The sequence below is a fragment of the Rhamphochromis sp. 'chilingali' genome, assembly GCF_963969265.1.
Source record: "Rhamphochromis sp. 'chilingali' genome assembly, chromosome: 15".
NCBI lineage: Eukaryota > Metazoa > Chordata > Actinopteri > Cichliformes > Cichlidae > Rhamphochromis > Rhamphochromis sp. 'chilingali'.
In genome coordinates this window covers 30,203,793-30,226,965 of record NC_137942.1, presented here as the reverse complement: position 1 = coordinate 30,226,965, position 23,173 = coordinate 30,203,793, and the positions used below count along the sequence as shown (strand labels likewise).

Below are 23,173 nucleotides of genomic sequence, written 5' to 3'. Positions count from 1 at the left end.
AAAACACCTCTGCACATAGCACATGAAAAAAAAAAATCTTAATACACCAGAGAAACACACGACAAGCAACAGGGATGGGTAAAGGGTGAGAGACAGTACATCCGGGCCTGCAGCCTATGCGCTGGTTTCCTTGATCCACCGTCAGCATCGGAAGGGAATAAGCGTCAAAGGCGTTTGGAGGGGGAGGGGGGGATGAGTGTACATCAGCATGTGCATATATATATGTCTGTATGTGTATGTGTGTGCATGTCCAGAGTTCAGCTGAGACAGAGTCCTTCGCCCTGTCAGGCTAAGTAAACAGTCTTACAGCCAACCCAGGTGACCTTGCATAGAATGGGAAGAACAGTCTAAACACAGTCGTTATCAGGGTGTTTTAGTTAAGCTCCAGCCTTGAGCCCGCAGCTGGCGCCGAAGGGATAGCCGCATTATAATGGTGGTTTTTTCTTTAGTGCGAACCACTGATGAGAATTTCAAAGCTGTTCTTAACAGTCCGACACTGGTCTCTCAATCTCCCGTTGGAGAGCCGCGAACCATGATGTTATCAAACTTGCGCTCTGTGGTCTTGTCATTCTTGTACCCAAAGAGCAGATTCTGAGAACTCACGACCGCAGTGAGCTGCTCCAAGATGTGATCCAACTTGCGCTCAGAGGTCTTATTCTGAGTATTCACGGCAGCCGTGAGCTTCTCCAAGATCTTATCCATGCTGCACTCAATAAGCCCATTCTGAGAACTCATGCCTCGTCCCATCATTTCAATCCCAGCGGGCAGCCTTGTGGGGGTTTGAACAGCCAGTTCCGCTTTCTTAATTCTTTGATAAGCCAGGGCCAAGCCAGCTCCGATCAGCAAGAACCCTGTTATATTGGTTCTGAATAGGTAGATAGGTTCCGAATAGGTAGATATCTTCAGCGTCTTCGATCAACAGCCCTGCCAGGCACACAATTCTCCATTTCTGCCACCCGTCCATCGTGTATCCGGCAGGGAAAGTACCACCTGGACACTCAGGCTCACCTGAGCCCAGACTTCTCGTTGAGAAAAGGGTGTCAATAGCATTCAGGGACCAGTTGTTCTCTTGGACCTCGGACGAGGTGTTTAACTGCCTCAGTGACCTTGCCCCCAGAGATTGGCGGGTCAACCCCTTCGTCCCCAGACTCTGCTTCCGCCACGGAAGACGTGCCAGTGGGATTGAGGAGGTCCTCGAAGTATTCCTTCCACTGCCCGACAATTTTCTCAGTCGAAGTCAGCAGCACTCTACCTGCACTGTGTATAGTGCAGGTAGAGTGCTGCTCTACCGCTTTCCCCTCTGAGTCGCCTGACGGTTTGCCAGAATCTCTTTGAGGCAGTCCGAAAGTCTTTTTCCATGGCCTCTCCAACTCCTCCCACACCCAAGTTTTTGCTTCAGCCACCGCCCGCGCCGCATTGTGCTTGGACTGTCGGCATCTATCAGCTGCCTCCGGAGTCCCACAGGCTAACCAAGCCGGGTGGGACTCCTTCTTCAGCTTGGTGGCTCCCCTCACCTCAGGTGTCCACAATTTGGTTCGGGGGTTACCACCATGACAGGCACCAACTACCTTGAGGCGCGGCTCCGTGCAGCGGCTTCGGCAATGGAGGTGCTGAACATGGTCCAATGTCCCCAGTCCCCAGAATGCTATTGAAGCTCTGCCGGAGCTGTGCGTTGAAGAACTCGCGGACCGGGGCCTCTGCTAGACATTTCCAGCACGCCCTCACTGTACATTTGGGTGTCCAGCGTCCTCCCTCGCCACCTGATCCAACTCAACACCAGGTGGTGATCAGTTGACAGCTCAACCCCTCTCTTTACCCGAGTGTCCAAAACATATGGCCTCAGGTCTGGTGATACAATTACAACATCGATCATCGACCTGTGGCCTAGAGTGTCCTGGTGCCACATGCAAGTGGCATTATGGACACTCTTGTGTTTGAACATGGTGTTCGTTATAGCCAAACTGTGGTTTGCACAGAAGTCCAATAACAAAACACCGCTCGGGTTCAGATCCAGGAGGCCGTTCCTCCCAATCACGCCCTTCCAGGTCTCACTGTCGTTGCCCATATGAGCATTGAAGTCTCCCAGTAGGACAACAGAGTCCCCAGGAGGAGCACCCTCCAGTGCCCCACTCAGGGACTCAAAGAAGGCTGGGTACTCTGAACTGCCACTCGGCACATAAGCACAGATGACAGTCAGGACCTGTTCCCTGACCCGAAGGCGAAGGGAACAAACCCTCTCGTCCACTTGGAGAAACCCCAACATACCAGCAGCAAGCCGAGGGGATACCAAGATACCCACCCCAGCCCGACGTCTCTCACCAGGGGCAATTCCAGACTGAGACAGAGTCCAGCCCCTCTCCAGGAGACTGGTTCCAGAGCACAGGCCATGCGTTGAGGTGAGCCACGACTATATCTAGCCGGTATCTCTCAACCTCATGCACTAGCTCAGGCTCCTTCCCCACCAGAGAGGTGACATTCCATGCCCCAATTTTCAGTTTTGGTAGTCAGGGATTGGTACGCCAGGGCCTCCGCTCCTGGCCACTGCCCAACTCACATTGCACCCAACCCCTACAGTGCCTCCTGTGGGTGGTGGGCCTGCAGGAAGATGGGCCCATGTCCCTTTTTTGTCTGTGCCCCGCTGGGCCCCATGAATTAAGGCCCAACCACCAGATGCTCGCCCTCGGGCACCCTCCCCGGACCTGGCTCCAGGGTGGGGCCCTGATAACCCTATCCCGGGCAGGGTGAACTGTTTCCTCTATGGTCTTTTCATAGGGGTCTTCTGAGATAGGGTGAGAAGTTCGGCCATTTGGGAGGGGTTCAGAGTGGAGTTCGATGCTTCTCCACATCGAAAGGAGCCAGTTGAGGTGGTTCGGGCATCTGACAAGGATGCCCCCTGGGCGCCTCCTGGGTGAGGTTTTCTGGGCATGTTCCACCGGGAGGAGGCCCCAGGGCAGACCCAGGACACGCTGGAGAGATTATGTCTCTCGGCTGGCTTGGGAACGCCTTGGTGTTCCCCCGGATAAGCTGGAGGAGGTGGCTGGGGAGAGGGAGGTCTGGGCTTCTCTGCTTCGGCTGCTGCCCCCGCAACCCGGACCCGGATAAGCGGAAGAAAATGGATGGATGGATGGATGGATGGATGGATGGATTATTCTAAGTGTTGAAGTAATATTTGGTAGTTGTTCACTTGCACTCTCAACATGAGGTTCAGAGATGTTGATACAAATGAAAAAGACAATCATTACGCTGAAAACTCAAATAAAGACAAAGAGAAAAAGACCTAGAAGACAACTAAAGTGGATGAAGTACACTCTTGAGGATGTAGGTGCGCCATTGTCTAAGTCTATAATCAAGAGACACGTAATTGAATGCAAATACTGAAGATTTACAACCAGGTACAAGCCATTGGCATGCTCAAGAACAGGAAAGTCAGATTAGATTTTACCACAAAAAAACATTCAATTCTGGTAAAGAAAACAATCTGTGGACAAATTAAACCAACTGAATTTAGTGGTGAGAAACAGCTTGTGATCATCATTTGTTGATGATATTGGCTCCACCATAAACACAGTGCAGGCCATGTTACTACCAATGGAATTGGGTCACTAGTTTTTATTGATAAAGTGACTGCTGCTAGCAAGACCAGAGTGAATTCTAAAATTTACAGGGATATACTCCCTGCTCAATTTTAGAAAGAAAATTTATCGGTCTTAATTTATTGCCAAATCAGTCACTTGATCTCAACACAGTAGAACGTGCTTTTCAGTTATCAAAACTGAAGGCCAAGAATTTTGGGCCTCCAAAAATGAAAAAGTCACATCTTTTATCTTGTAGTGCAATATTGCCATTCTTGTTTTTGTCCCATTATTTTGTTCTTGTACAATGCAGAAAAACTGAGGGAATAAAAGACACAGGGAAAAGAACAAAATCCCATAAAGAAACCAAACCCACTTATAACATTAGAATAATTCCCATATTTCTGGACTTTCTCTTATTGGAGTCAGGAATTCAGCATGGGAGAGGGAAGTGGATATGGGAAAGAGATTTGATCAACCAACTCAGATATTTTTAAAAGTCTAGTTTCACATGTTATTTCAAATAAAATTAAGAAAAAAGTCCAATATAGCAATTATGACAAATATTTTGGATGTAAAATTACTTTAAATTTAGGAAACAGTTTAAATGTTAAAATGTCTTTTAAGTAGAAAACACATGTTACTGTGCTGGAAATGATGAACTTCCATAACCACAGTCCTCCTCTCTCTCCTTTCTCATTCTTCCTTTCCCCATCTTCTCTTCATTCCTAATCTGTGGAACATGTTTAAGCTTTCCTGCTTCTTTTCCTTCTTCTCCTGTTCCTCAGTTCCCTTCTGTCCTACTACTCTTTCTTCAAAGTTACTTTGGTGTATGGATGAATGTGTGAATGCCTTTATTCATATCCTAATGAAGATTCACGATGCTGTCAGTGAGGAGGTATGAGAGAGAAGAGAGAGAGAGAGAGAGAGAGAGAGAGAGAGAGAGAGAGAGAGAGAGGAGACTGAGGACTGTGTCTTGCTTGGATGCAGGCATTATAAACGCAAGATACTGTGTTTACTGTTAAATGGATTTTACTTATATAGAGCTTTAGTTTTAGTGAATGAAATTCTAGTTTATCAGTTTTCTACTTAGTACTAATTAGCAGATAAATGTCTGTGTCTGTGTGTTGCACCTGTAGCGTTTGTAAATGCAGCTTTGAACCAAGCTAATGGTACTTAGCTACTCCTAATCATGTTCTGCACATGCTGCACAACTAAGATGTCCTACAAAGATGATGTTGTATAACATTTTTTATAAACTTCTGCTAGTTGGGCCAGATTGTTTGGGTAGAATTAGAGGAGAAAGACATAGAAAACTTACTTACTCACCTGTAAGTCCTGCTCGCATACATGCTTTTAAAAAAATACCATTCCAACAAAAACACCAACAACAAAAATAATTAATCTTAGAAATGCATTTTTAAACAGAAAATAATGTGAGTAATTCTTCTTTTTCCTCTTCTTTTTTTGCATGTACTATTCAGAATTGCCATTGTTTTAAATGCATGCATATGTGCACATATTTAAGTGGGCCATCTGTGCTGTTTTGACCGATCATGGTGGGTCGTCTGGTCCAACAACAACTGGAACGATTTCTTGTCCCTTGAAACATAGATAACCTGGATAACTTAGCACTTCACAAATTATATAGAAAAAATATCTTACTGTAGTCTGTGAAATATATCTAGTAGAAGAGAACAACATTACAGATTTACAGTATATCCTTTATTGGAGAATACTATGTGATAGTGATATACTTATACACATATATGTCATGCCACAGCGAATCTCATGTACAGTGTGGTCCTTAGTAAATCTGTGTTTGATATCTCTGCTGCTCAGCTACTGTGAAATTTGTACAGACATGGCTGGATTGCCACAATATTTGGTACAGATATCCACAGATGCCTGTTTAATAACAAACAAACAAATGAAAACAAAACAACTGCACTCTGGCCAAACTGTTTGAAAGGACAGTGCAGAAGCCAGGTGGTTTTAGATGTGGGGAAACCAATAGTTTTCACACTCCTAGAATGGATATAATATTCTAATTATATGGATCATTCACATTTTTTCCAAATACCTGAAAACCATGCAACAGGATTCTTCTTCGTGAACTGACTGATTAAAAAATAAAATCAGTTGGTTCTTTCACATTTAAAATTACTGACAGTCATTTTGGAGATATACTCTAAAAATCTGTGCTGTGCTAACCTGACGCAGCCTTCCAGCATTTATTGTTTAGAAATTGTTTTTATTCTGCAGAAAGAAAGAACCAATCAGAGCCAGAAATGAAGATACAAAAACATGGAACAATATAAAGTCATACAGGAAAGTAGGAAGGAAGGAGGAACAGAAAGAGGAATAGAAGATGGGAAGGAGAAAAGACTGAGAAGAGGATAACAGACTGTTTGAAAGAAACAATTTGATTCAATTTTCCACTCAATAAAATACAACCATCAGCTCTACACACACACACACACACACACACACACACACACACACACACACACACACACACACACACACACACACACACACACACACACACACACAGTGTCTGTCTCCAGAGTGGTGTTTTAATTGAAGCAGGTTATGGCCGTATCTCGATGAAATTGGAAAAATTAATCAGCTGGAAAATGGTGTGTTTTCTTCCCTTGGGCTTTCCAGCCATCACTCTCGCCCCCTCTCTCTCCAACAGTCTGATATGAGATAGCTGGCAAATTAATTTGCATGACACAACTTTGTTTGTATAAGGATTTACTTGGTGTGTTTATTTGGATAAAGATTATGTCTTATGTCTATTTATGTGTTTTTTCATGTATATTAGACCTATGTGTTTGCTTATACATGCATCCTGACATGAAACTTGATCCCAAAAGTAACCCTGTCATGGACATTCACACATCACTTTAGTTCTTCAAGTGCAAAGTCATTACAGTAATGATGAGTGACAAATTCATTAATTAACTTGTTAGAGTTTGATGTGGCAATGGTGAAGTAGTGTGGAATGATGCAAAGAGAACTTTATTTAGTTGTACTGGTCTCTACTACAAAGGCAGTCAAGGCTGAAGCCAGAATTTTAGAAATGTACACTGTACAAAGTGACAGGAAATTTTAAAGTAATATTCCAACATCAGGCATCAGTCATGAATCACTATCCATAACATTTGTAGTGTACACCAAACGATGTCTTTTTCTGGGTTATGATAAAAACCAAGTGAATCTTGGGTCATTACAGAAATGCCCCCCCCCCAACGCGCGCACACACACACACACACACACACACACACACACACACACACACACACACACACACACACACACACACACACACACACACACGACTTGACATTCCTCTCTGACTTAGTTTTCTCTTCTCTGATTAGTGAAACCAACACTTTTGGGTGCATAATACACCCAGCAGTAGATGGTATGTGATTGGTGATCTGTGCTTACCTGTACTGGAATTTCATCTCCTTTCTGTGTGCATACTGACCTTGAGAGTTAGAGTCAGGTCAGCAGAATGTATAAGTGGACAGTAACAGACAGATGGACAGAATATGATGTAATCCCGTTTCCTTCAGTGTGAGGGAGGAGACAGACTGTCACCCCCCAGGCTGGAAGTGGATGACTGATTGTCCAATCACTTAAAGTGTTGCTGTCCATGCAACATTACTTCAGCCAATTGAGCATCACTTTATATTAATATGGCTATCAGTCTGCCTGTTTACAAACAAAAAACCCAAAACAGTCAGAGGAATCTAGTCTGACCACAAAGACAATAAGTGGTATAAAACATTACAAAGCACAAAGTAACAGCAGAAGTCATAATAGTAATGTACTAAAACTGTGATATCATGAAAAGGTTTAGTTCTCTGTTTGAATGCATTAATCAGATTGTTTTACCTGTAAAACAACTATACCGCATGCACTTTTAACAATGTACGATCAAAATGTAAAATAAAAATATATCAACTATGTATTTAATATAGAGTGATCATTATAGTAACATAAACTTAAACCAAACCCATATCTACCTGCCTCTCCTTGGTTAATCTGTGTTTTGGTGTCTGTGCTACATAATGTCTTACCAACAATGGAATAAGACAGGGTTGAAAATCAAGCAGGGTGGGGGCAAACCTTTGTGTAAGTGTGTGTTTGTGTATGCGTATATAGGTGTGCTACTTTGCTTCAGTGCCTCCTCTTTGGCAATGTAATGCTAATGACTAACCCCAAAGCTAACACACAAACGCAAATGAATTTCTTGGTTGGCTATCTAAGAGGTGACGGTGCACCTCTGGGCAACAGCACTGCTCTAGTGAACATTCACACACGCACAAACATGTCCAGAAGTGTGTTTGTGCATAGTTATTACATTCTGTTGCCAAACATTTTTATTCATTGTGCACAACACTGCAAATTCATTGAGGTATGCACACAGGTCGACAAACGCACACACCCGAGCAAACAAGCAGTAAATCAGTAAATATTGTCAGAGAGCAGGAGACAAGGAGATAAGTAGAGTGAAGGTGGGAGAAAAGGAGACAGGAGGAATGAGCAATCAGATTGAAAACACATCTATATTTCCTGGAAGAAAAAAAATCTTTCTCTTTCTCTCTGTCATGGGCTCGCTATATTTCCTTCAACAGTGTGCGTGTGTGTATCTGTTTTCATGTGTGTTTTCAGAATAGGTGAGACAAAGTCAACAACTGTTTTGTTAAGATGCCACAAAAGGTTGTCTGTGTTTGTATGTGTCAAGAAGTGTGTTAACTGAGGAGTGACCTCTTTTCTGGGAACTGTGCAATGCAATGTGTGTGCAGGAAATGGAAGAGACTCTTTCAGGTACCTTAGGTCATTGAGTGATTGAGTATTGCTTTTTTTCTTTGCTCTTTTTTAAACTGCTCTGTTCAAATCTGCTTTATTGACAGACTGATTTAATCTCAAAGGGATTAGGGAAAATGGAGGTTTTGAGCACAGTAGCAAAGAAAGATATAGAAAGACAGACATTTAACAATATCATTTACGTAGTGTCTCAACAGACCACAAAACTTATTATTAACTTCATATATTTGTAGAATATAGAGCACAAAAATGATATTCCCTATAGATCACATTATGTAGATTCTTTGCATGGGATGGGATTCATTGAGTGACTGTATGACAAACATCAACAACAACAAAAACCCAAAACAAAACAATGTGTATGAATATTATGTTACAAATGCTATGGCATAGAAAAGAACACTTATCTGTGTGTGTGCAGATCTAAATAAGACTTATGATTTAAATAAGAAGCCAAGCCAAGGGTGCCAACTTTATTTATAAAGTACTCTAAAAACGGCAACCACTGACCAGTGGAATATAGGAATAAAAATAAATGAGCCTGAGCCTCTTCTGTTTTAGTGGCACATAAACGTGAGTATTATCTGCATAACAATGAAAAGCAAGTTTGTGATTTCTAAGAATGGAACTGAGGGGCAGCATATACAACAAAAATAGCAGAGGCCCAAGTATTGAGCTCTGCAGAACTCCACAATAAAAACTGGAGCTGAGAAAGATCTGAAATCATTGACACCAACATAAATAGTTCTCTAAGCCAAGTAGGATCTGAACCATTTCATGTGTAGCCATGTACAGAAAATATTATGGTCCTCTGTGTGAAAAGACACCAGTTAAGTCTAAGAAAAAAAGGATCAAATAGGCCTCTGAATCTGTAGCCTGGAGGATGCCATTAAAAACCTTTAAAGCTTGGAAATGTAAACTCTCCACAGAAAGGCCCTGGCCAGATGGCCCCAGGAACTTCATGGTGTGAGGCAACAGTCTTGACTACTGCTTTGCTTGTAATATCCATTTTATATTAATACCTTGAAAAATGCTTCTTCGAACTTTCCACGAAGCTGCTGTTACACTACGCTACAGGCAGTCCGTTTTGCTGCTTGTGAACATTACAGAAACATTTAAATGTGAAGCTGAACTTTTCTGGGTGGCCTGATGCTTGGTTTAGTTTTCTGTTGGCTAAAGTATTTTTCTAGTCATTTGAGTGTGTGTTTTTTAGGGGGTAAAGGAAATAAGAGAGGCCCACCCTGCCACCCTATGAGCATCATGACAGTTTTATAGTGACAGGGTGTGGAACTCAGACAAGATGGGGGTACAGGAGACAGAACATAAGCCAAAGAAAACACACAAAAATGCAATTAAAGGAGAGAATAAAAGAGAAAAGTGTGACAAGGCCACTTTGGAGGGAGATTCAATAGAGATGCTATCTGTTCCAGACTGCGCCTCTGAGCTGACATTAACATGGGCAGGGAAAGGATGGGTAGAAAAGCAGAGAATTGACAAATGAGTAAGAAATACAGAAAGGGTAATAGGAAAGTAAGGCACACATACAAATAAAAAATCAGTGGTCAAAAATTGTAAGTTTAAAGGAGATTAAAACATGGAAGCAAAAGAAAAAACTAAAAGAATGCCAAAAAAATAATACAGATGATAGCAAAAGGTTAAAACTGAGGTTAAGTCTGAGGAGGACTGCATGAACAAACAAAACTACACGGAAGGGAAACAAAGTGAGAGAGAGAGAGCAACGAGTGACTGAGGTCCCACTGAGTAGTGGATGAAGTGGAGAGATAACAGTGACAAAGGTACCAGCAGAGACTATTTATTACCAGAAAGAAGGAGAGGCAGAAAAAAACAAGGACAAATGTAAAAAAAAGAAAAGTTGTCATCCAAAACATTGGCTGGTTCTGTTTTGTCCAATCAGAAATTAATAAAAGAATTAAAATGTATGTTAAACAGTAGCAATGGTAGAGGAATATTAAGTATATCCAGGTAGCGCTGAAAGATGAGTGTGCAATAATTAACAATTGTTAGAAAAAAATACAGTTACTTCATAAGTGATTCATCATTCCACCTGTCATAAATGCCTTTCTAAATAGATAAAATTGCCATTTTATCAGTTTGCGAGTAAACTCAATATAGAATATATATGGTGCTCAAGGAAAGTTAGATTTTGTAATCCTGTAAATGTGACTAGAACAGTGGATCTCAAATGCTATGCCTTGAGTCAGTGCCATGTGTTTTGGGAGACTGTGTGACAGCAGAAATTACAATATATAATCCAATATAAAGTTATGAAAGATTGTTTATTTACTGTATCTTTGTTTTTACATACTTATTTTACATAAACATACTAATTTTACATACTTGTACTCATTTATGCTTTTGTTTGGGTTTGTGGCTCAGTTACTGGCTGCTACAGTATCTTTGGGCAACATACTGAACCCCAAGTTGCTCTCTGATCCATTTATTGGAATATCAGCATTAGAAAGAAAGCTCTTTAGAAAAATAGTATTGAGGTCTTGATAGTGGCTAGGATTCTCCATGACCTTAGTCTGACTCTTCTTTAGCCACTCCTATAATGCCTTGTCTGTATGTTTTTGATTATAGTCATGATGAAACACCCATAGAGAACCCATCTTCAGAGCTCTGGCTCAGTGAAGAGGGTTCTCACACAAGATTTTAACATACATGGCCCTGTCAATTGACCTCTCAATGCAGTCAGGTCATCCTGTACCTTTAGCAGAAAAACAACACATAGAATAATGTTTCTTCCTCCGTGCTTGACTGCAGGGATGGTATTCTTTGAGTTAGATAGATTAGATTACTCTATTACTAAAATAATAGATTGCTGCAGCCCAGCTTAGATCCAATTCTCTGTACTCGCAGGCGAAAAAGGCATGAACAACTTATCTCGTTTGCACAAAATCTTTACATCTGGTTCCTCTTTTTATCTTTCTTGATTTCACATCTTTTGAGATGACATTTGGCCTCACCTATTTTGACACCCAGTCACCCAGGTTCTCATCATTTCTCTCTCTCCCTTATTTCAACATGATTTAAAACTAAATTCAAACTTCTTTTCTATTTTGTATTTTAATAGGATTTATCACAAACTCCATCACATATGAATATTCAGTTAAATATCAGTATATTTTCCTTCATGTTTCATTCAGTTTGTGCTATTTTACTTCTACAGGATTTATCATTAGCTCAATCACATAAATGTGACTATTTATGATTCCATCATGATCTCTTTTTAACTCAATTACATAGCAATACTTTTTTCTCAGTTTTTTCTCCTCATAACTGTGTATTTGTTAAAGCTTAAGCTTATTTTTAAAATCATCAGAGATTCAGATTTCGATTAGTAGCTCCTTAGAGTCTGTGGCCACCGTGGCTGGGTTAAAGACACCAGTCCCTAAACACCAGTTTCTTTTATTTTTGAAAATTCAAGTTTGTGGAAAGAATTTTGCAAAAAAACAAAACAAAAACAAAAAACCCTTGACAAAGTTTTGGCTTCTGGTTTGGCTTCTTCTCCTCATTCTCCTCAGCGTGTTTCATGTGTTATTGTCTGAATGGCGACATCTATTGCTCAGGAGAATACTGCAGCAGCTAAAGCTGAGGTTTAAATGACTGGTATATTGACAGCTTAACACAGAGACAAACAACCATTCACACTCACTTTTATACCTATGGAGAATTTAGAATCACCAATTAACCTGTTAGCCCACTAACGGCATATCTTTTAAATGTGGGAGGAAGAAAGAGTACCTGAAGAGAACCTGCACCACAAAGACACTAATCTGCCAAGGTCTAAGCTGAATCATGTCTACACATCTGTCAATTATAAATACTTTTTAAGGTATAGATGAAGTACTTAATTAAAAACTAGTCACTGCCAGAATTAAACATGAATTATAAGACCTGTTAACACACTCACAAAAATAATCTCTTATTCTGTATATGCATAAATATGTATCTAAAGACATGTTAATCATTTACTTAGACTTTGTAAATGATGCAATTAATCATCAGCAGCTTCTAAATTTCTTAACTTTGGTTTTGTGCTTGATGCCATAAGTTAGTTGGAAAAAGTCAATCAAATAAAAAAATGCTTGAGATATGAAATATTATTTAATACCTTATGCATGCTTTTTAGTATGAAGTAGTCTGAACTGTTTAAAGTATAAAGTGTATGATATGTCTTTGATATCATACACTAATCCAATTGTGTGCTCTATGATTTCTCCATAAACCTCAAAATTGCAGAAAACAAAAATGCTTGTCTTCTTTTTCGGTGACCCAAAGGTAGCAGGTCAGGTGAGGACCAAGACCAGGAACATGCTAACCATTTTTCAACAATCAGAGGGTTATGTACCAAAAAGTTAATTCCTCAGTGCAAAACTGTTAATACAGTTCTGCACTGCGACCGGTTCTGGTCTGTTCTTCTGTTCAGCAGAAACAGTTGGAACTGTGGTGTGTTTGCTGTTGTGTGCCAGCCCAGAATTCACCAAAAAGTGCATTTTTTTCATGTACACAACACATCTAACACAATATTCAAACCTCTCTCCTCATACAAACATGAATTTATGTGAATCAGAAACTCTGAAATTCAAGAAAACACACTATCAGCAATCTATGGCAAAAATGACTGTTTGGACAGATGAAACAAGAAGAGCTATGGTTTTGTAAACCTCAAACTCAGAGACAATTAAACACACACACACACACACACACACACACGCACGCACGCACGCACGCACGCACGCACGCACACACACACACACACACACACTTTTACAGCCAGCCATCAGGGTGTATTGTCCAAACAGCAGGTTGTGTTTTGGACGGCTTGCTCACTAGCTGGAGGGAGACAAATGATCATACACATTCATGCATCCACAGAAACAGCACTTCATCTCTGCCTGCGGGATGGGAGATACAACTGACATCTGCTAAGTCTGCGTGTGTGTGTGTGTGTGTGTGTGTGTGTGTGTGTGTGTGTGTGTATGTGTGTAAACGTCTTTATGTAATTTGATTTTCTTCCTACCACAAACATGTCTGTCTCTGTGTGCCTCTCTTTCAAATACACATCAGTTCAGACTACAGACTGCACCTGAACCACTCACATATAAAAAGGTCATATAATGAATTTTATTAGAAGAAGATCACAAGTCTTTGCTTTCATCTTCATATGACTTAATGAGTCTTTTAAGTACTTCCAGGCCAAATCTGAGTATAAAATACAATAGTACAAGATACTATATAACTTAATTCAAATTTTGATGATGTCACCTTTTAAATCTCTAAATCTCTAAACTCTCTACCCCAAAATGGTAGTGAGATTTGAGGTCCTGTTCCTTGGATTACGTTCTTCTGGACAGAGATCTCTGATATTGTCCTGGGATCTGCTGGAGCCACTTATTCCTGTGCTGCCATGATTAGCACTTTTGTGCTGTATTTCAGTCCAGCTTTGTCCAACCACTGGCAGGATTTCTCAGTGTCAGCCACTTCTCTTTTCTGGTGGCAGACGCCATGCAGTGGCCTGTCCTTCGATAATGGTTCCTTTTCTTGCTACTCTTCTTTCTTAGGTTTGTGCTGCCTGAGGTATTCACTGAGCAAATGACCAGTTGTAGCTATCTACCTGATGGCAATCTTATTCGTGGATATTTATTGTTTATTCCTGGATAGTGGTTCTGACACTCATTAGTCTTTGGCCTTCTTCCTTCTGCTTAATGTACATTCTCAGGGTGCTTGACTGGTGAAACCCCCCATGCATGGTAAGGAGCTTTTATTTCTTGATGTCTATGGCTTCTATCTTCTCCTTTTGCCAGCTTATTATCCAAGCAAGGTACCTGATCACCAGCAGGGTGAAGATACTGATTTCCCGGATCTTGTTTTTCCCATATTTGCTGATAGTGGGTAGCCTCTTCATTTGCCTGTGGAATTCCCAGGTACTTTTAGCTGTCCTCAGTGTCTGCAATGTTTCCTTAAGGCATGACATGAAGACAATGGTGGGTAGAACCAAAAATCTCAAATTTGGACTCATCAGACCAAAGCACAGATTTCCACTGGTCTAATGTCCATTCCTTGTGTTTCTCAGCCTAAACAAATCTCTTCTGCTTGTTGCTTTTCCTTAGTCGTGGTTTCTTAGCAGCTATTCAACCATAAAGGCCTGATTCACACAGTGTCCTCTGATCAGTTGATGTAGAGATGTAACTGCTGCTGGAACTCTGTGTGCCATTTATCTGGGCTCTAATCTGTTAACTTGAGATTTCTGAGGCTGGTGACTCGGATGAATTTATCCTCAGCAACAGAGTTGACTCCTGGTCTTACTTTCCTGGGGCGGTCCTCATGTGAGCCATTTTCATCGTAGCGCTTCATGGTTTTTGGGGACACAATCAAAGTTAGCGATGTTCCGGACTGACTGACCTTCAGTCGTAGTGATGGACTGTTGTTTCTCTTTAGCTAATGGTTTTTGCCATAATATGAATTCTAACAGTTGTCAAATAGGTCTGTTAGCTGTGCACTAACCTGACTTCTGCACAACACAACTGATGGTCTCAACCCCATTAAGAAGGCAAGAAGTTCCACAAATGAACCCTGACAGGCACACCTGTAAAGTGAAACCAGTGAGCTTTGATCAGTGGTTGTTGATCAATGGTCATGAGAATTTGCATATTAATGATCAAGGAACTGACCTCCCAGCCCATTGTTCCTTCAGTGGTGCTAGTTTCAGTCATTATGCAAATGTACTGTTTATAAGATTGGGGAAACCTGCAGTCAGCTGAGACTGAAGAAGTCACTTGGATGAGTGACGAAACGTTTCTCCCACTGAAAACGCAGAACATAATCAAACTTTGGGGATTTACTTACCTGGATGATTGAGCATACATCAAAACGTTTATTTTAATATAATAATAATAATAATAATAATAATAATAATAATAACACTTTGATTTTGATGGAGCAGTGTTTCATTTGATGTTAAAATCCATGTACTTACAAAATGGTAAAAATGGCCTGTATTTGTATAGCGCTTTACTTAGTCCCTAAGGACCCCAAAGCGCTTTACACTGCATTCAGTCATCCACCAATTCACACACACATTCACACACTGGTGATGGCAAGCTACATTGTAGCCACAGCCACCCTGGGGCGCACTGACAGAAGCGAGGCTGCCGGACACTGGCGCCACCAGGCCCTCTGACCACCACCAGTAGGCAACGGGTGAAGTGTCTTGCCCAAGGACACAGTGACCGAGACTGTCCGAGCCGGGGCTCGAACCAGCAACCTTCTGATTACAAGACAAACTGCCAACTCTTGAGACACAATCGCCAAAAATGCATCATGTCATTTTTTTTGTGGTTGGCAGGCTCATTATTTGTCACATTATGCTGCCAATAACATAATCATGGTCTATTGTGTATAATATGTAGGTTTATGAGATTTGTTCATCATTTTTTTCTGTTTTTATTTAGTATTTACAGAGCATCCCAGCAGATTAAATCATGTTAAGCAGCATTTTAAGTTACATTAAGTCTTTTAGTCTCTTAAAGTGAAAAAAAAAACCTAGTCTTTCCTTATAGACGTGTAACCTCTGACCTTTGCTGTCTTCCAGAAAAGGACAATCATAGACACTCTGGCTTCAAAGGACATGCAGCTGTGGCTGCTGCTATTTCTTTACAATTGTAAACACAAAGTTATATTTCATGTTTCAATATTATTAAAGAAACAACAGATAACATTTATAGCTTCAAATTAACTTGATCAAGGCTACTGTGTTTTCGCAATACACAGAAAAGTTTGTACAGAAAAGAAGTCTTGAAGTCTTAAAAAAGTGTTTAAAAAAGTTTTAATGAGTTTAATGAGTTTACTAATGAGATAAATACACTTAACCAATTCTCCTGTGTGCTGTGGAATTTTAAAAATTAGATATTACACAATATGTACATGAGGAATGGGAATGTCATGTCCAGACTTGGCTCTGTCCTGCTCTTTCTCTCTCAGTGTAAAGTAAAACAATACAGAAGACGTTATGTTTAAGGACAACAGATGGAAATTAGCCTTTGGCTATAATCTGGCATGTTTACATTCATGTCATTTTTTTTTTTACATTTATGTTCATTAACATGCACTGTCCTAAATAAATAAATAAATAAAAAGACTCTGAAGTTCTGGTCCAGAAGATGTTGACCTATATCAAAACACATTGCAGTGACAAGAAAATTATCTTTCATAAATCTGCGTTACCGATTTTATTGTGTCTAATAACTTGTGTGCTAAATTTAGTAAATTCTATTTCATTTTTTTTTGCCTCTGTTGCTTTATTTCTATTTAATTGGCTATGTGCAATCGTATGTTTTTCGTATGTTTTCCCAATGCCACTACTGCATATTGTGATCACAGTGTCTATGCAGTAAAGCTTTTATACAAAAACAACACACACACACACACACACACACACACACACACACACACACATGATTGCCATTTGAACTTGTTGGGGAGACACAGACACACTAAGCATTGATGGGTCTAAGCTGATGTAAGATCAAAATGACAAGTTGAGAATTACTGCTGCTGTGTGATGGCAACATTTTGTTTTTAACAAAGTCAAAATTGAACTGACATTGGCACTGGTCCACTGCAGAGCAGAGCAGCTGCCTTAACTCTACTCCCACATACATCAATTATCTTGTTAATATTATTACATCTTCACTGCGTATGACTACGTGGTTACTGTGGCTCCTTTGAAAAAGAAAGCCTTAAATCAGATGTACTTGACTCACTGGTAAAATTCTCAAACACGCACTCTAAAGCAGGTAACTCGTAAGCTGGAGAGGAAATGGTGTCTCACTAATTTAGAAGATCTTCACTTAGCCTGGAAAAACAGTTTGTTGCTTGAACCCCCCCCCCCCCCCCCGCCCCCAAAACATAGAACATCTTAATATTCACCACTGACTGTAGAAAATAAAAACAACTCTAAGTTGCTGAACAGCACTCCAAGCTGACAAAAAAAAACAAGCCTTCCCTTAACCTTAACCAATAATGACTTCATGAATTTCTTCACCAATAAAAGAGATGAGATGAATTATGTTGTGGTTATGAATCAATTAATTATAGGATGCTTTATTTGAAGAGTCAGGTTTCAGAACTCACTACACTAGTACAGCTTTAGTGAAGGTTACAAATGATCTTCTTATGGCCTCTGACAGTGGACTCATCTCTGTGCTTGTCCTCCTAGACCTCAGTGCAGCATTTTATACTGTTGACCATAATATTTTATTACAGCAATTAGAGCATGCAATAAGTCTTAAAGGTACTGCTGTGCAGCAGCTTGAATCATATTTGTCCAATAGACTCCAACTTTTTTATGTAAATAGAGAGTTTAAGGAGACTAATGGAGCACTAAGGTTAATTATGGAGTTCCACAGGGTTGCGTGCTAGGACCAATTCTGTTTACATTATACATGCTTTCCTTTGGTAGTATCATTAGAAGGCCTGAGCACATTTTCACTGCTATACGGATGATACCCAACTTTATATATCCATGAAGCCAGATAACACACTTTAGTTGCAGGAATCTCTTAAAGTGAAAAGACCTGGATGACCACTAATTTTCTGCTTCTAAATTCAAATAAAACTTCAAAATCTTGCAGTCTTAAAATTCTTAGAATTATGGTGTCTAACCAGATGCTTACTCTGAATGGCATACCTTGGCTGCTAGTAACACTGTGAGGAATTTTGGAGTTGTTTTTGAAAAGGATATATCCTTCAATGTGCAAAAAAAATGTTGTATTGCTTTCTTCCATTTTTTTCTATAATTAGAAACCTCCTGTCTCAGAGTGATGCTGAAGAACTAGTTCATGTATTTATTACTTATTATTATAGAGTTAAATAGAGTATACTTTATTACTCTATTTTAAATTCAGGGAATTTAAAATAGAAAGTAGCTCGTCCACAGAAGGACTGGTAGCTCCCCTTACGATAAGGGTTCAGATCGCGCGAACAGGTGTGAAATGTGTGTGTTTAGTTAGTTTGTTTGTTTGCTTGAATTAATCAATTTTAAATCATGCTTTTTATATGTTTTTGTTTCTAATGTCTCTGTAAAGCACTTTGAATCACCTTGTTGTTGAATTGTGCTATACAAATAAATTTGCCTTGCCTTGCCTTGCCTTGCCTTACTTCTAGGCTGGACTTTTGTAATTCATTACTATCAGGATTTCCTCAAAACTCCTTGAAAAATGCTACAGTAAGAGTGCTAACAGGGACTAATAAGAAAGAGCATATTTCTCCCATACTGGCTTCTAAGTCAAGTTTGGAATTGGAAGACAGACACGTTCTCTACTTTTAAGATTAGACCTCAAACTTTCCTTTTCAATAAAGCATATAGTTAGGACTGGATCTGGTGACCCTGAATCCTCCCTTAGTTATGCAGCAATAAGCCATTTTTAGGTCTTCATATTAAAAACACAAGCCCCAGTGTGATAAAGCCTCCCTAAACATAAATTATTACATGGTAACTTGACAGCCAAGGGATGTTTAAAAATTGGCAAATCTATTTGATAAACCATGACATAATTTTTGTTTTTATTGATTCAAAAGCCCCAAAACAAAAACAAGGCATAGCAAAATATAACCTTCTAAAGGCAACAACTGTAATTCCTATTAATATCTCTTATTACTTTCTCTTAGTCTCCTTCTCTTACTGTGTCATCACTTTAACTTCCGTCCCTCTCTCATGTCCTGCCCATAAATCAGACAGGGAATGAAGCACCTCTTAGCCAGTTGGGCTAAACCATGATTAATGTCACCATTAATTAAGCAGGATTTTATTTTATTTCCAAAAGGCCCATCTCTCTGTACAGTAAGCCTCATGACAATTACAACTTGTCCACTAATGGATGGCTTTCCTCCTCTTTTCTGATGGGATAGATATGGAAATGTGAAAAAAGGAAACACTATGTGGTGAGAAAATGAAAGCTTTAAGCCTTTGCAGAGATGTTCTACAGAGGAAATGTTTGACAAAGAGTTTAACCTGTATTAAGGCTGAGTGACTTACACTGACTGAGTGTCTGGAACTTGTCTGAGAATCCCTGTTCTTTAAATAACTGACTGTCTTTGTTATTGACTATCTTTAGTTTTGAGACAAGTTATAAATATGACATTAATTGAGCTTCAGTACAAAATATAAATATATTTATTATATCAGTTCATTATATGAGAAATGTGTCAAATCTATCGGGGCCTATATATAGGTTTTGGGTTCTATATGTGATCAAAAGGTCTCAAAACGTTTTTACATGTACCAAATTTGCGTCCATCTTGTGGGTTCTTACCAAAGACTCAAGGTATCTACTGATTGCAGTATTTTAATGTGTGAGGTTTGTAACATCTCAAACCACTGAACTACAGCCTCAACTTACGAGTTATTTTGTTGCTTGTTATGTTTGTCATTTGACCAAATCAGGAGCTGAAAAGTTATGTAAAACATACAAGAAACCACAGTAGAAGTATGACAACACACAAAAAAATCTTACAAATATACACATGTCAAACACATGTTTTGTATGGAGCTAAAGTCAAAGTAATGCTTGTAACCTCCACCAGTTAAAATACAGAAAGGAAGAAATATAGTGCAGACAAGAACAACATCAATAATAATATGGTGTGCATATTAAATTCACAAGAATCTCTTATTCATACTGCTTGCCACCGCTGTCAGTGCAATATTACGTCCAGGTCTTATTACTAATATGCTGTACTGAAGAGAAGAACCTCTGACTGTAGGCTTTCAAAATGGTGTTAGTAGATGTAGGTGAATAAATACAAGAATGAAAAATAAGGCAAGGTTCAAAATCTTTAAAAAAAGAGACAAGATAAAGCTGAGTTCCAGCAGCACCGTGGAGATTCCAGTGTGGAAAACCACCTTAGCATGCGCTTTCAATGCAGTTTCTCTTTGACTGTGTCATTGTATTTGTCACGGTCTGCGGGGCAAGCCGTGTGGATTTGTAGTAAGGACCCAAAAGGCGGCAGCTCTGGTGCAGGTGAGTGTTTATTTACAGCAGTGGGTACAAACAGCAACGGGGTGTGAACATGAAACCGAAACTGGGTAAACTAACAACACAAACCAGGAATGACGGTGCAGGGAGGTCCAGGGAAATACATACAGGGAGACCGAGGGGAAACAACACAGACGAACCAGCAACTACTATGACAGAAGACACAACTTAAATACACTCAGAGAACACAGGGGGATTACATACAGGTGGGAACACAGCTGGGAGTAATTAACATGACGAGACTAGGGAGGCAAACTGAAAACACTCACATAAGACACCGACCTTCACAATAAAACAGGAACTTACACATGAAAGGACACAAACTAAGAAACGCGGACTAGATACAGGAACACACGGGCAGAACAGAGTAAACACTAACCAGAGGAAGAACAGAACCAAAATCGCGAAGAGAAAATACAAAACGCTGGGTCAAAAGGACCCAGGATCATGACAGTACCCCCCCCTCAAAGGCTGGCCCCAGACAGCCCAACAAGAAACAAAACAGCCATAAAAAACAGAAAACAACCCGACCAGGGCGGGCGGCGGGGGCCCAGGAAGGAGGGCACGAAGCAAAACAAAACCGGAGCACCAGAAGGCCAAAAGACAAAAACAAAAAACGAGCCCAAAACCAAAAGAAACGAAGCACACCAGAACACAGGAAAAAACAGAGTCCAAAACAGAAGAGTTCAGGGGGCCGACAGCACAGGAGTCCAAAACAGTTCAGGGGGCCGGCCAGGGGGCCGACAGCACAGGAGTCCAAACAGTTCAGGGGGCCGGCCGTGCGGAAGGCAACGGCGGCCACTCAGGCGATGGCGGTCCGGGGGCCGGCCGTGCGGAAGGCAACGGCGGCCACTCAGGCGATGGTGATCCGGACCAGGCGAGGTTGCAGAGGCTGGACCAGGCGAGGATGAAGACTCGGATGAGGCTGGACCAGGCGAGGATGAAGACTCGGATGAGGCTGGACCAGGCGAGGATGAAGACTCGGATGAAGCTGGACCAGGCGAGGATGAAGACTCGGATGAAGCTGGACCAGACGAGGATGAAGGCTCTGAGGCTGGACCAGACGAGGCTGAAGGCTCTGAGGCTGGACCAGACGAGGCTGATGATGATGCTGCAGCCGGCGAGGATGATGATGCTGCTGCAGCCGGTGAGGATGATGATGATGCTGCAGCTGGCGAGGATGATGATGAAGCTGCAGCAGGTGGCTGGACGGGCTCCTCGGGCCCTCCAGCTGAGACAGGTGGCTGAACGGGCTCCTCGGGCCCCCCAGCGGAGACTGGAGACAACGGCCGGAGCGGTCCCTCGGACTCTCCAGCGGAAACAGGAAACAAAGGCCGGAGCGGTCCCTCGGACCCTCCAGCGGAAACAGGAAACAAAGGCCGGAGCGGTCCCTCGGACCCTCCAGCAGAGACACGGGACGAAGGCCGGAGCGGTCCCTCGGACCCTCCAGCGGAGACACGAGACGAAGGCTGGACGGGCCCCTTGGACCCTCCAGCAGAAGCCATCACAAAGCCAACAGGCATGGAGTCCTCTGGCAGACATGAAGGCAATGGGTGCTGTGCTGAGCACTGGCCCTGCTCAGACAGCACTGACATGGAGTTGTTCTCTGAGGGCTGCTTAATCTTCAGGGGTCCAGAATCAGCTGGGGACTGAGACCTAGCCTCTGGGGAAGCCCTGGAGTGCAGAACGGTGCCTGAAGCAGCTAAAGCGCGAGAAACTCCCTGACTGGACCTTAAATTTTCTCCCTGCATGGAGTGAATGAGTGGAACCGGTACTGCTGGAGCCAGAGCTACGGGTAGCGGGGGCACTGGAGATACTGGGGCCTGCGCTACAGGCGGCACTGGAGCTACTGGGGCCTGCGCTACAGGCGGCACTGGAGCTACTGGGGCCTGCGCTACAGGCGGCACTGGAGCTACTGGAGACTGAACTGAGGGTGGCACTGGAGACTGAACTGAAGGAGGCACAGGAGACTGAACTGAAGGAGGCACAGGAGACTGAACTGAAGGAGGCACAGGAGACTGAACTGAAGGAGGCACAGGAGACTGAACTGAAGGAGGCACAGGAGACTGAACTGAAGGAGGCACAGGAGACTGAACTGAAGGAGGCACAGGAGACTGAACTGAAGGAGGCACAGGAGACTGAACTGAAGGAGGCACAGGAGACTGAACTGAAGGAGGCACAGGAGACTGAACTGAAGGAGGCACAGGAGACTGAGCTGAAGGAGGCACAGGAGACTGAGCTGAAGGAGGCACAGGAGACTGAGCTGAAGGAGGCACAGGAGACTGAGCTGAAGGAGGCACAGGAGACTGAGCTGAAGGAGGCACAGGAGACTGAGCTGAAGGAGGCACAGGAGACTGAGCTGAGAGGAGCACTGGCTGCGGGGGAGCTAACTGAGCTGAGAATGGCTGCGGGGGAGCTAACCGGGCTGCCGGTAGCTGCACAGGCGATAAGCAGCTCGCGTTGACATCCGCCACACAAAACGCAGCCCCTGAATGAACAGTCATGCAGTCTGAAAATGAAAAAGAGTCCTCACTCACCACAGCCGGCGATTTAGAAGCCCGAACGTCCGGCTGTGGGGTGGCGCGCTTGCGGCGCGATCGGCGTTTCCTCCCCGCAGACGGCTCCGACGGGCCGGGCAAGATCACATCCGGCGAGTCGGGCAGCGAGGCAGGAGTGGCTGAGAGAAGGTGAGGTGTG

General features: G+C 42.0%; 1 protein-coding gene across 1 annotated transcript in view; it reads left to right on the top strand.

Annotated features, from left to right (window-relative positions):
* The window catches only part of LOC308411803 (uncharacterized protein), a gene marked incomplete at its 5' end in the record, with an annotated part of 63,021 nt that overhangs the window by 19,933 nt on the left and 19,915 nt on the right, over positions 1 to 23,173 (top strand). The window lies entirely within an intron of this gene.